Below are 13,405 nucleotides of genomic sequence, written 5' to 3'. Positions count from 1 at the left end.
CAACCACACAGGCTTTTTCACAATGTCATACCTTATAACTACCTCTCTTGGGAATTCTCATCATGTATCCCAAAAGGAATAAATACCTCAGCGTGTCCTAAAGCAAAAAGTAGCACACATGAGCTCCTCACACTCCCGGGAGGCCAGCACAGTGTGCACTGAGTCTGCAACAAATTCTGCTCAGCAAGGGTCTGCAAACAAAAGTTCAACTGATGAACTGAACTGATTTTAAAGAGAGGTTTTCTAAGCGCTGAAGCACAACAAAGAACAAGTAGAAACAATTCTTTAAAAAATCTGCAAGTTTTATTTAGCATATATGCGACTGATTTCCACACTGTAGCTTCTCACTTTGATTCGTCTGTAGGTTCAGGAAGATGACAATGCACACTCTGCCTTCCCTGAGCCCCCCACAGCAGCTGAGTGCTGCTCCGTGTGCTCAGATCATCAGGAACTGGATTACACGTGCCCGGATGGACTGGAACTGCTCTGCTGCAGATTCAGGAGACGATGGCAGAGAGGGGCTGGCCGAGGCGTCATCCCAATTCCATTTCTGTGTGACGAGAAGCGGTTTGTTCCCAACAGCTGCAACAATCCCCAGCTCGCTTCCGTGGTGAGTACCGATGGCACACAAATGGTAGCCTGAGGAAATCGTGTTCTGGGCTCTAAGTGGTTGGGACAGGGTCTGATTTTTTGTTTTGTATCTGTATGATGATTAGTACGACAGGGCCCTGATTGATGACATGGCAGCACAGAATTAAAAACTCCTCAATACGATTACATCGACTTCGAGGAAAAGACAAAGGCTTAGGACCCTTCTGAAATCTACTTTTAATCCAAAGCACACGGATTGTCACTATGCTGCACCTTCCAGCTTTTCAAAGCAGCTTACTTCTGAAGACCAGGAAACATTGATTTCTACAGAAACAATGGGCAACCCCCAGGCTAATCTAAGCACTACTGTTTAATAGGGGATCTGCCAGCGTGCCAGTCCAGCTTCAAGTGTGCTTTATTTCAGTCTAACATCCCCACAAAATTCTTCTCACGTCTCCCAACCCTGAAATCTTATTTTTCCCTAAGGCTTCTCATTATTAGCAATTTCCAAGTAACATGGTATTTTTACAACATTCAAAAATGTCATGCTGGACTGTGCTAGAGAGTAATCTGCAAATATAAGCTTAGCAAAGTTTGAATTGACTTGTCCAGAGAAAAAGCCTACAAGTGAACACCTACACCTGCCTACAAAGAGCTAACAAGCCTCTGGCAGCTACCAGCATCAAAGCACAGTGGATGTTTCTAATACAGGGTAAGGATAACAATATCACCTTTTGCTCTCTCCAGCTTGTTTTCCCTGCAGTCATATTTTGCTTCTTATGATTTTTTTAGTCTCTGTATCTTCTTGGACAGCACCGAGCCTGACGACAAGGATACGAGAGTCTTTCCCTGCCGTACGGAGAGAACCAGGAAAACTGTTAAAAGAAGAACAGGGTAGTTTGAAATTCATAGTTCCAATGAGAAGCAGTGCCTAACAAACAGAACAAAAGTAAACAAAGCATGATACCTCCCTGGGGACAGAAGACTTATAAACTCTCCAGGATTTACAATTCTAGCGACCAACCCCTTCAGGACAGCAGCCAAGTGTCCCATGAGGTGGTGCTGCACCAAAGAACGATCTGAGAGGTTCCAAAGAGTGAAATGCCCAGTATTTTGCAAAGCTGTAAAATCTTGCAAAATAACAAAAATACAATACATATAAACTACAGGGCAAGAGTACAAGTGTTCACTTTAAGAGCTGGAACCATCCAGGTGAGCACCTGATAACTGGATCCTCACCAGAGTTTGAACCCTTCAGGACACAGAAGGGTTTTCCCCAGAAATTTCACAGACTGAGTTTTGATAGAAGTATACTTGCCAGATCCTCAGAAACATCACCCATTCTCCAGGTGTCTGGAGAGAACTGCAAATGGCTCTCATGTAGTTTGAGCTAGTTCTGTAAGGTCTCAGGGTGAATTTCACCAGATGCAACCAAACTGGGCAACTCCCAGTGGGACAGAAGGAACCCAAAGCTTGGGTAAGCAGAGCTGCAGCAAATACTGAGGAAACAAACATAACAGTGTAAAAAATAATAAACCATCCTTTTTTTTCTCTTGCTTTTGTTTTTTTCTTATTCAGATCAGCATAGCAATTAAAGAGAAGGTGAAAAACTCACCATTACTGAACATTTCATCATCTGTAAGCTGAGCATCCTTAGCATAGAGGACTCCAAAGTTAAAATTCACCGATCCCTGGGAAATAAAACCAAATATTGTATGATAAACAGTCAAACAGCAGACATAAAAATTTGTTTCCTCTAAGGACTTTCAGATATGCATGTATCTTTGCATACATCCTACACATTAGAACATACACTTTATACCATCACCTAATACATAATAATTTACCTTTAAATTTTGATAGTATAGCATGAATTTTTAACTTAAATTGGTGATCTGTTATTATTAAGTTGGTGCTTAAAGTTATTTCTGCTGTCACGGTCAAAAAAACATTAATTTTTTTTACTGTAATGACCAACTGATTTCAAAGTCATCACAAGCCCATCAAAATACAAAGCTGTATTCACTGGACGGGTCTGTGAGCTAGAAGTAGTTAGACTTGTACTTCCCTCTTGTTCTTCCAGAACCAATAAATCCTGTCAACAAAACCAGGATCTTTAGGCCACTGCTGTGAAAGATTCTACAAGGATGATGGTTTGATTTGTGTTTAGAAGTTTTGATTTGAAATGGCCAGTTCAATGGATAAAGACAGTTTAAGTAGTATTACATTACTGTTATTATTATTTCTATTATTATTTTTACTGTTACTACTACTATTATTATCACCTGCTACTGGAAGAAACAAACCAGTAGTACCTATACTTAATTACTTTTATTTCCAGAAAATAATAAAGAAAAAGAACCAAACCAAAAAAAGTCACTTCCTACCTTTTTTATCAAGTGATGAAAAATTTCTCTTGGGCTCTTCTCCAATTTATCAAGACTCATAGCACTGAAAGGCAAACAAAACAGTGTTTTTTAGAAGGGCGAGTGCACATTTCAAGGCTGAACCACCAACTGATTGCAGTGACAGCAGTTACAAAATGAATCGTTCCGAGAGCCTCTGTTAAATGGAATGTTCTGTGGAACTGCCATTTCTTTCCCAAAATACTAACTTCCAACATTCCTAAACCTATTTTGTATTTTAAAACAACAGAAGTTAGTTGTTAGGCTAAGTTAGACTCTGTGTGGAGGTCAGGTTTAAATTTATTTCCTTCTAAAGCACAGAGCTCTGTTCCATCACCCTTCCCTTCGGCTCTACACTGAATCATGGTGAGCATTTGAGGAGTGCTCAATAACCAATTCTATTTCTCTCTTTTTCTAGTTCTCTCTATTCCTAAATAATTCAAGACAAGTCAAATGAAAAATGACAAGTTCAGCATCAAAGTCACACTTTTTCCCTTTGTCTGGTCAAGAACAGGCTCTAAATCCACTTATTGCTGCCTTCAACGATTAAGACTTGCAAAACCATTTTTACCATATTTTATAGGTTTATCATAAAACCCACAGAACGCAAGCTCTGAATTACAGGAAAAGGTACACAGGCAAATATCTAAAGGGATCACTTATTTGTAAATACATACCTTGATAGAGATCGCACTGAGAATGTTTCTGTGGGACTCTAAGGGAGACATATTTTCTGAGTACCCTGTAAACAAGAAAAGCTAGGATATATTACAGGACATACCCACTTTTTCTACATATTCAAATAGGATTTTTAATAAAAACAATTCAGTTAAAAAAGAAGGAAGAAAACCAAGGTAATTTTACTCAGCTATATTTACTGTCGATTTAGACAAAAAAAAAAGTCACGGGTGCTGCAAAGAAAAAAAAAGTGAACCATAAACGCCTACAGTAGAATTTTAAAACAAGTGCTTGGATAAAAGAATCTCATGGAATGTGAAGTAGAAAAAAAGAACCAGTACCAGACCTGCCTATTTTCTCACCATTGTACAAGAAAATCCTAAAAGCAGTATAAAGTCACTGCCTAAAACCGGTCATGGGATGTAACCAAGAACAATTTAGGCATTTGCTAATCTAGACAGAAACCTTTTCTGGATGCTAGTGTCAAATCACAAGTCTTGTCTTTCAGAAGCTCGACAATGCTGGAAAGCATTTTCCATGGGGCTCCGGAGAGCAGGGGCGTAAGGGGGTGAGTTTGCAGATCGCACCTGTGCCATCCGAAGGATACAGCCCGCCTGCTGCCTGCGCTGGGCATTCTCCTGGCCATCTCTGGGTTTACCGGTCAGCGCCGCTCCATCCGTTTTCATGGAAGAAAGAGCCACGAGCACTAAGGCAGCCAGCAGCCCTGTCATTCCGGCGATATTGCAGCGCTCTCTCCTCGCAACGCCCAACACGCGGCGGAGCCACCTCCGCCCGCAGCACCGGCAGCAGCCCGAGGGAGACGGCTGCAGCTCGGGGGCTGCTGCGCCTCCGCCAGCCTGAGGGCAGCCGCCCCACCGGGACCGCGGGAACGCCTGGCGCCGCTTGCCCGGGGCGGCTCCTGCAGCTCCCGGCCCGCGGCAGCAAAGCACCGCCTCGCCCTCCGCCATCGGTGGGCGGCAGCGCCTCCGCCCCCGGCACCGCTGAGTGAGGCCGAGGAACTGGGCGGACGCCCTTTCCGCGATGCTCAGCACCGTGTGGGCGGCCAGACGGAGGCTTCGCCCCTCCAGCGTCGCTGCCGCGGCACCGTCCCGTGCGGGAGCTGCCCGCGCACAGCCCCGCGCGGCCGCCTGGCATGCCAGCCACTCATGTGCCGCGTCAGCTGTTGCGTCACACGCCGCGCCGGCAGCAGGGCCTGCCGGGAGTTGTAATCTCAGGCTGACAGCCACGGCTCCGTCCCACGCCATCGGGAGCTGCAGTCCCTCCCGGGCATCAAATGGGACCCTCACCCCTGGGCGGGGAAGGACCTGAGGCAGCACCGCTCCTCCCGAATGCCCTCTCTTTTTCCCTCCAACTCTTTTTTCTTTTTTTCACTCTGTTTTCACCCCTTCCCTTCCCTCTTGCTCTCCTGCTTCTTTTCCTTTTCCTTTTCCTTTTCCTTTTCCTTTTCCTTTTCTTTTTCCTTTTCCTTTCCCTTTCCCCTTCCCTTTCCCTTTCCTTCCCTTTCCCTCTCCTCTCCTTTCCTTTCTCCTCTCCTTTCTCCTTTCCTTTCTCCTCTCCTTTCTACTTTCCTTTCCTTTCCCCTTTCCTTTCCTTTCCTTTCCTTTCCTTTCCTTTCCTTTCCTTTCCTTCCCTTTCCTTCCCTTTCCTTTCCTTTCCTTTCCTTTCCTTTCCTTTCCTTTCCTTTCCTTTCCTTTCCTTTCCTTTCCTTTCCTTTCCTTTCCTTTCCTTTCCTTTCCTTTCCTTTCCTTTCCTTTCCTTTCCTTTCCTTTCCTTTCCTTCCCTTCCCTTCCCTTCCCTTCCCTTCCCTTCCCTTCCCTTCCCTTTCCCTGTTCCTTTCCCTGTTCCTTTTCCTTTCCTTTCCCTTTTCCTTTCCTTTTCTTCTATTTCTGATCTTGGTTTTCCTTTCTAGCTTTAGAATAAAAAAGCAGCAGTTGAAACTTTCAGGCTACCTGGGAGTAAAAAAAACCTCCAAAATGAAAATTATTTAAAGAAAACTATTTATTCCCTGGGAGCCTGAAATTTTTTAATGCTGCACGTGACATAGAGCTTTTATTCCTTCTTATAGATAGTTGATATTTTATAATTTCTTTATACAGCGCCCCCTGCCGTCTGCCCCGGCGCACTGCAGGCAGAGCGCTGCGGCGTCGTTTGGTTTTGTTTAATTAAACTCGGCTGAATTCGGCTTGGTTCGGCTCTTGGTCTAAACTCGTTTCAGTTCAGCTCTTGGGCTGAACTCAGCACGGTTTGGCTAAACTCGGTCATATTCGGCACATGGTCTAAACGCGGCCAATGTCAGCTACACTCGGCTATCGGTTACAGTTGGCTATCATCTGCTGTTGGTGTAAACTCAGCTGTTTTCGGCTACACTCAGCTGTTTTCGGCTACACTCGGCTCTTCAGGTAAACTCGGCTGTTTTTGGCTACACTCGCCTCTTCGGCTCAAGTCGGCTCTTTTCGGCCACCCTCGGCTCTTCGGAACAATTCGGCCCGGCTCGGCTCGCTGAGGGCGGGAAAGCGGGCGATAAGAGGACCCCGGCACAGAGAGGCGTTTACCCAGATGCCTGTCACAAACCCGCCAAAATACGCCCGCCCGCGGCGCCGCTGAGCCCACAGCATGTGTCGGATACACTTGAAACGCCACAGAAAAATCCATCGGGCCGCCATGACGTCGGTATTCCATGCAGGCAGTCCAGTTACACCCACCATGGTCCTCCACTTCCCCGCCCTTTTCGCTGCCCGCGTTGAGAAGGTCAAGGAAAAGTCCGCGACAAGCCACTCCCAAGGTGGCGGCCTCTCAGTGCAGGGCTGCAGTATCGCGCTCTGCCCACAAGGCAGCAGCACTGCTGCCCGCCCCAGCCAGGGACGCAGCGTGCCTCGGGGCTGCGGGCAGGGAAGGCGGCAAAAAAGAACAGGGGCGAACCCCGACAAAAACTGCTCTGAAATAAATGCCCCGAAACAACCGGGAAGAGGAAAAAAACTTCTGCCTCTAACTTAATAGGATAATAAACAAAACAAAACAAAAAAACCCCCAACAATTTCTCTTAAAAATATTTAAATATTTTAAAAAATATTTTTTCATATTAATATTCACATTTCTGTTTATAATGTATATTGATGTATACTGTCCATTTATCCATTTCTTTTTATAAATACATTTATATTCTATATTGCATATATCCCTAAAACTTAAATTTATTTGTATATTTTTACACATATTTTTACATAGTAAGTAATATTTCGGTTAGGATTTTTACTTCTGTAACACATACAGTATTCAAAATAAAACCCCTGCCTCTACCCATACATGCCAAATAAAAACCCCTTTCATTTCAAGTGTATTTAAATTAAAAAAAAAAAAAATTCGAATTTATATCCACATTTACATTTAAAATGTATACTGATCTATGTTCAATTTTTCATTTATATTTTCTGATTTATTTATAAATTTATATTCTATGTTACATCTGTTCCTATTATTTATATATTATTCAAATATTTTTATTCATATCTTTATATATTTATTATATATTTATTTGTGTTAGGATTTTTACTTCTGTAACACTTACATTATTTAAAAGAAAACCCCTGCCTCAACCCACGTTAAAGCCAAAAAGAATCCCTTTCTTCTCAACTGTATTTAAATATTTTTTAAAAATTCTATTTTTCAGGTTCATATTCACATTTACATTTAACATGTATACTTATGTATACTGTTATTTGTATTCTCCATCACATCTCTTCCTATTATCTGTATTTACTTATATTTTGTGTTTATATATACATTTATATCTTGATTATATATCTCAATATTTAGAAATATATAACAATAATATCTACATTCATATTATTTAAAATAAAAACCCTGCCTCTAACCCAAACAGAATAAAAAAAAACCCAACCCTTTCTTTTAAACAATATTTCAATAGGTTTTATCCTTATGTCTGATTTTTATATTCATATTTGTATTTATAATGTATATTAATGTATATTGCTTACTTATACATTTATCTTTATCAATGTCAATTGATAAATAAATTTATATTCTATATTACATCTGATGCGAGTAGTTATTTATATATTTTTATATTTTTTATACATATTTTTACATATTGATTATATATTTCTGCATCAAGATTTTTACTTCTGTAACACTTATTTAAAATAAAACCCCTGCCTCTACTTAACTAAAAGCCAAAAAACTCCCTTTCTTTTAAACTATATTTGCATATTTTTATATTTATATTCCCATTTATAATTTATATTGCTGTATAATGTTATTTATATTCTATAATACAACTCTTCATATTACTTACATATATTTATATTTAAATTTATATTCATAGTTTAGCAATTTCTCTTTATATATTTTTTATATATTTCTATCTTAAGATTCACATTTCTATAATACTTATATTATTTAAAATAAAACTCCTGCCTCTAACCAAATAAAAACCAAGGACACTCCTTTATTTAAACCATATTTAAAATTTAAGAAGTAACTTTATTTTTCAAAATTATAATCATATTTATATTGATAATTTTTATTTATTATATTGATAGATATTATATATATTAGAGAGAATACCTTCTAATATAATAATAAATATATAATTTCTGTATTATATATTTCTTTTACTTATATTTTTTTAATTTAAATATTTATAGATATTTGTATTTGCATATATATTTGTATCTGAATTTTTATTTTAATTCTATGTATATAATTTATTAAAAAAACCCAGTCTATAACCTAATAAAACCCCCCAATTTAACTATATTAAAATATTTTCATATTTACAATCTATATTTATGTATCTTTGTATATATATAATAGACTATCATTTATCTATATGATAATATGTTACAATTATATACCATATATTATAGTTTTATATATGTATCTGTTATCTATATTTATGTTTACCACTCAAATTTTATATTTATTTTAAATTTATATTTATTTCTATTTTCATCTATCTATTAAACCATATACAGTCATTAACCTGACACATCAGAACCACAACAATACTGTACCTTTGTCAGCACCGGCACGCAGCACATGCTCATCCCATCGCAGCACATCAAAACAAAAACTATTTCTATTACTAACAGAACAAACATCCCACAACACTGAACCCTAATAAAAACTCAAATAAACCTAACTGTAAATAAATTTTACGTCCCACTATAAAGTAGCCCAAAACCTCTGCACATTCTCATCATAAACTTCCTCCTAAACCAATATCTCAAAAACCCCAAAAAACTCAAATACACCTTGAAAATGACACAACTGCTAATAAAAATAAACACCGAGTAAAAATTAAATCAAACCAACTCACTAGACTCAAAACTGTACAACTGACCCAAAACATTACTAAAAGAAGTCCCCAAAGCTCTACCTTTATGCGAGTGCACAAATAATAACATATAATCGATAAAAGTTATTTGAAAAAATAAAAAGAAATTAAAACCATGAAAATAAAAAATCTAAACTATTAAAATACTAAAAAAAACCCCACTACCCAAATTAAAAAACATATTGCCTATAAAACCCCACCATATAAATGCCCCTGTACCAAAAAATAAAACTAAAAAAACTATCAAACCAGAAAGAAATCAGAACTTAGGAACACTAAAACCATAACGTTCAAGAAGTCACACCATATCCCTTACCATACAACAACTACAAACAACATAAAACAATACAATGAATTCTTAAAAACCATCTTAAAACCACTGCATTGAAAAACCTTTCAAAAATTAAAAACTCCAACAGCCCAGCTGGCCCTACCAAAGCTGTATGTTTATACATACAGCAAACAAAACCAAAATCCCAGTAATACCTATCAGAAATCAATGAAATAAACCTATTGGAATTAATCCTGCCTCAAATACAAACCAACCTATCCAGAAAGTTAGCTTCACTCCAAAAACAACTTACACAGAGTTAATAATACCAAGAAATAAAACAACACACCATATACCACCAATGAACATAATAGTGAAGAAAAAAAAACTACTTTTTTTTTTTTGTTTTTTAAACAAAGTTCTTTTATTAGCTAGAACAAAAGATTTTGCCAGGACTGTAACAACAACTTCTTCTTTTTCTTCTTCTCCTTCTGAAATGTCCCTTCTCACTCCCAAATTCCTTTAAACTCCTGAGTTTACATCCAAGCAAAAAGCAAAATTCGTGCACTCGTGCATTCGATGCTCCTGTCAGATTCTCTGTTTCCCTCCACATTTTCTTACACTTTCAGTCTTCACGCTGTCCCGCCGTGATGAGTCTGACAGAAGAATTGGCACATGTTAACAGAGGATTTCCCTCCCTCCCTCCCTCCCTCTGGTTTCCTCAGCGCATTTCAATCCATCCCAGGCCTGCAACGATGCACCCTCACCCCAAAGCTCACAGCAAGCGTGCAGCAGCTCAGGCTTACTTGGCTCCAGGGCTCTGTGCCTTGGATAGCTGAGGAAACTTCTGATGAGCCTCTGTTCCAATAAACTGGAATGCAAACTCACCTCCATCTCAGAGCCTCAGTGACCTCAGCCAGCCCCTTCCTCACTTCCCTGGGTCACAATGACTTCCAGGCACAAGGATGCAAAGCAGGTTTTTGTCTTTTCTCTTGAGTGCCAACAGGTCAAATATGTAGGCTTTGACATCACTAATTACCCTCTCTTTGAACTCTCCCAAGGACAGTTTTAAAGAAAAGACACAAGATTGCTGGTACATCCATATGGGATAAGGAGGAAAGCAGCAAGGATCCGAGGCCAGCAGCGTGGCCGGGCAGTGTCACGTCCCTGCCGCCCTGTGACAGGGCACAGAGCTGCAGGGCCCCAGAGCCTGCAGGCCTGGAGCTGCCACACGGATGGACCTGGTTCCCTTCCCGGGCGCCCAGAGGGGAACCTGAGGGCAGGTGTCCACCCGAGGGTGCACCCAGAGCCCCGGGCAGGGATGGAGTCACTGGCTGCTCTCTGGGGACGAGACCCTCCCTGCAGGTGACACTGCCTTGTCCTCTCCCTGTGGGACAGGGACCTCCAGGGTCTATGACCAGCCTCCTTCCGTCAGCATCCAGGTGCTGTGTTAGAGCCAGAGGGGTCAAGGCTTTCCAGAACCATAGCATCCTTTAGGTTGCAAAAGACTTCTAAGGTCATCGAGCCCAGCTGCTGCCCCAGCACTGCCAAGCCCCCACCCAAATCAGGTCCCTAAACACCACATCTTGCCATGCTTCAAATGTCTCCAGCAATGGGGACTGCCCTGGGCAGCCCGCTCCTATGCCTGACCACCCTTTCAGTGAAGAAATTGATCCTCAAAACAAATCTAAGCCTTCCCTGCTGCAACTTGAGGCCATTTCCTTTTGCCATGCCACTTCTTACTGGGGAGATCTGGGTACTTAAACCTTACCTGCTCATTCCCTAGGAGGTCTCTGGCTTGGCTGGATGAGAGGAGAAACACTCCCAGCACAGGAACGGCAGCTCAGCAGGTCCCACACCGAGGCAGGGGAGCAGCTGTCTTCACCAGAGCTCGCATATCAGTTCTCAGAGATTGGCTCTGCTTTTCCTCCCGGGCAGATCTCTGCTCAGTGCTTCAGAATTGGCTGTTTGGAGCAGGGGGAAAAAACAGGTTAGCCAAGTTTTTTATCCAGACTTATTGGATGTCTTTGCCTGCTTTGCCTCTTCCTGACTTCCTCCTGCTAAGAAAACAGCTGCCTTTGGACTTCTAGGGGGAACTGTCACGTAATGCTTGAAAAGGAACTACAGAAAAGTGCCTCATTTTTAAAGACTCAGCCAAGAAGACAGATAACTGCAGCTTCTCCATCCCCACTGCCTGCAGAGCTGGCAGGCACCAGGCCAGCTCTTGTCAGTCATCCTTCAAGCTGTTCCCAAATCTGCTGGAAGAACTGAAGGCTGCTTTGGCGTTCCATTGCTCTGCTTCTCCCAAAAAAGATCTTTCAGTGCTGTTACCCCTCCTCGGGAAGGGCCTTTCTGTCTTACACACTCGGGGACACAATGCTACACGAAGCTGCAGCAGCCTCTGCTCCAGGTGGGAAGGGCTTTCTTCCTCCTCTGGCACCTGGCTGGCACAGGTTGCTCACAGATGTTGGGGCTGCCCCATCCCTGGAAGTGTTCAAGGCCCACTGGTGCTCTGGGATGAGGCTCAGAGCAACCTGGTCCATGGAACCATGTCCCTGCCCATGGCAGCAGGCTTGAAATGAGGTGATCTTTAGAGCCCCTTCCAACCTGAATTATTCCATGATTCTATGAACTCAAAAAACTCAGGGAATAAATCTGTAAAGGTCACTAAATACATAAAAGCATATCCCCATCAGCAAATTATTGAATGAAAAGTATATCTACAAACAGGGAGAAGTATTCTATGTATTTGCTCTTGCTACCTTTCAGGTGTAATTTTAGCTATCGCTTCAAGTTTTAAAATATTTTCTTTTGAAATAATACGCAGTGTTCAAATTTTAGCATTTTTACACTATTGCAGAAGTAAAAATTGCTGACAGTCAGGCCGTGTCATTCTTTATGGGGCAGAGCCATCATGACAGAATTTCTGGGACAGAAATTTTACAGGATGTCACTGCACAGACAGCACCAAATTCCATATCAGTTTGCAGTTCAGCTCCTCCACATCAGAAAGCTAAACTAGGACAAGTGAAGCCTCGGGATTCCCGAATGGCAAGGCACTAAGAGACACACCTTAATAATATCATCACAATTTCCACATCAGGTAAGGGCATGGGTGGCGCAGGGCGCGGATCCCTTCCTCTCCCATGCTAGAAGCCCTGCAGGCCACAGTAGATGCTCGGGGTCTGTGTATGGGAGTTTTGAAACCAAAGATGCTTAATTCTGCTAGTGAAGGCTAATGGAGGCTCTTTAAATAATAAACAGGTTTGTACAAGTGCAGGCAGTCTCTATCTCCACGCTGAGCCAGCTGCAGGCCAATGGCCACAGCCAACGGTGCCTTGGCTCTGGGCCGGCTCCTTGTCACACCTTCTCCACCAGGCAAAGCGGCACCAATTCCCTGGGCTGCCTGAAACAGTCCCTGGCACCCCTGGCCAGGCTTTATGCCCTCAACATCCCTTCTTCTGGAATCCCAAGGCACACTGTACGACAGCTTTTAGGCAGTGTGAGTGCACGTTAGGGACAGCACAGTCACGGGTCCTGCCATTCTCAGCTCTGCTCGGGGAGGGGTCACACCCCACGCACTCCTCCTTTGAGCAGGACGCTTTAAAGCCCTGTCAGCAGCAGCAGCAGCAGCAGCAGCCAGGATTCCTAGACCCTTCCTGCCCTGGTGAGCACCAGCTCCTGGCCGTGCCATCCAACGGGCTGGGGCTGATCGGCCACCAGCCAAGGATTTCATGCCACGGCAATGGCACCTCGCAGATTAGACTGGGGCCCGATGACACGCAGCTGAGAATGCCCGTGGCCAACAGCAGCCTCTGTGGCTCCAGGCTGCTAGCAAGGCAGAAGGGATTGCCCTGTCCCACCATGCTATGTGCTCTTACCTGCTACAGAATGCAGAGACGCAGAGTCTTGAAGAGGAGGAAAGGATTTTGAACACTCCTGCTAGGAAGAAAAGATATCTGAGGGAAAAGGAAATGATATCCAATGCCGCTGAAAATCCCATAGGAGCGGGCTGCAGAAATGCTTTTATGTGTGTGACAGTTTGAGAAAGAAATAAGTGCTGAGGCTGCAGGCTCTGATATC

The 13,405-nt window shown here is 42.3% G+C and overlaps 1 long non-coding RNA gene across 7 annotated transcripts; it reads right to left on the bottom strand.

Annotated features, from left to right (window-relative positions):
- Positions 1-317: 317 nt before the first annotated feature.
- On the bottom strand, positions 318-4,353 carry LOC128938572 (uncharacterized). Of its 7 annotated transcripts, none has more exons than XR_008483160.1 (7): positions 4,262-4,348; positions 3,674-3,907; positions 2,979-3,042; positions 2,207-2,282; positions 1,559-2,090; positions 1,323-1,440; positions 318-662 (listed from the first exon to the last, which is right to left on the bottom strand). It is a non-coding gene; the product is annotated as an uncharacterized LOC128938572 (long non-coding RNA). The 7 variants fall into 7 exon arrangements; XR_008483161.1 differs by having other exon boundaries at positions 319-662; positions 3,674-3,738; positions 4,262-4,353; XR_008483158.1 differs by lacking the exon at positions 4,262-4,348 and having other exon boundaries at positions 319-662; positions 3,674-4,180.
- Positions 4,354-13,405: the final 9,052 nt, after the last annotated feature.

The sequence above is a fragment of the Melozone crissalis genome, unplaced genomic scaffold (assembly GCF_028551555.1).
Source record: "Melozone crissalis strain CALT ecotype California unplaced genomic scaffold, PUWL_Pcris_2 ptg000026l_1, whole genome shotgun sequence".
Classification (NCBI taxonomy): domain Eukaryota; kingdom Metazoa; phylum Chordata; class Aves; order Passeriformes; family Passerellidae; genus Melozone; species Melozone crissalis.
The sequence above is the reverse complement of the archived record's forward strand: the minus strand, read 5'-3'. Positions and strand labels throughout refer to the sequence as shown.